Source organism: Dendroctonus ponderosae, unplaced genomic scaffold, assembly GCF_020466585.1.
Source record: "Dendroctonus ponderosae isolate FM_Combo_2020 unplaced genomic scaffold, Dpon_F_20191213v2 Dpon_F_20191213_6, whole genome shotgun sequence".
Lineage (NCBI taxonomy): Eukaryota > Metazoa > Arthropoda > Insecta > Coleoptera > Curculionidae > Dendroctonus > Dendroctonus ponderosae.
The window spans coordinates 28,550-29,774 of NW_026018814.1; the positions used below are offsets into that span (position 1 = coordinate 28,550).

The following is a 1,225-nucleotide window of genomic DNA, read 5'->3' on the forward strand; positions in this document are numbered from 1 at the left end:
AACCGGTTAATTTAAAACTTCAATTGCAATAAATACCGCTTTACTGGCAGCTGATTTCAGAGCTGATGTGTTTGTATTTACTCGTTGCCATGGTGCATGTCTTGTATTCAAAGAGTCGACAAGCGATTGGACGATCAGGTTTATGTGTGACCGGAAACACGTCACCAGGGACGGTTTCTAGGTAACGCAGGTTGTTGATTTCTTCGAAAGTGGAGAAGTACTGATTTTGGGCGGAAAATATTCCTTGTTCAGAGACAAGACCAACAAGAAACTTATTATTCATTTTACTCAATTCAATTCAATTGTTTATTGTTTAACAGGAATAATCCTAATACTAAGACAATCAATCAATGCACATAAAAAAAACTTTTACCTGTCAACTAAAAAAATCTACAACTTTCTGTTTATTTTTTTGCCCGGCTGCTGGAGGATCAACATCTTCGCGAAGACACCCAGTAGTCCGATACCCTGGATAGTGTTGGATTCTTACCAACTTAAAAACGGTTTTTGACGTATAATTTTTCGGGAATTAAGCTTTGAAACTTACCGAAACTTTGCGACAAATTCTCTCCATATTAGCTGCTTGCTGGCATGGGCATCTTACTAAATTAATATACTGTACAAATTTCCTAGCATTATACAGACGAAAACCCGATATACCGAAAACCCCAGTAACAAAAGCCATGCAACATAAACAAAGCGTGCCGAACAGAACCCACCAACAACTAAAAACACGCCACAAACTAAGAACTGACCACAATCACGCATTCGATATCAAACCACAAATCACAAAACTCAATAATCTCAAACAAAAAACATATATATTAATGTTTATATGGGTAGCCGTCAAAATAAGGCATAAGTAGGGTTAGCGATTGCAGCAAGCAGCGGTGCCGTTAATTATCAACTCCCAAATGGCAACACCATGTGCGGTTTTTCGTCAATGGATTAGATAAGGAAACAAAACCATTATTTTTGCATTACATGCTATAAATAAAACGACATGGCAACATAAGCTTTGGGATAATTCAACAAACATAGCAAAGAGACCGAAATACAGCGATTTTTGGGACATTTTTTCACGCCTACTTTCTAGTCTCTACTTGTCTCTGATGGTTTATTTAAAACTTCGATGATAAACCGGATAAATTTGGTAAGCACAAAACTAGAGAGCTTTAAAGTAAATTTTCGATTAAGCCCATCTTGCTGAGCTGCCAGATCTCTA

At 37.2% G+C, this 1,225-nt stretch overlaps 1 long non-coding RNA gene across 1 annotated transcript; it reads right to left on the reverse strand.

Moving 5' to 3' along the window:
• Nucleotides 1–292: 292 nt before the first annotated feature.
• On the reverse strand, nucleotides 293–1,174 carry LOC125504854. The gene is made up of 2 exons (XR_007281746.1): nucleotides 548–1,174; nucleotides 293–493 (listed from the first exon to the last, which is right to left on the reverse strand). It is a non-coding gene; the product is annotated as an uncharacterized LOC125504854 (long non-coding RNA).
• Between the last annotated feature and the right edge of the window lie 51 nt (nucleotides 1,175–1,225).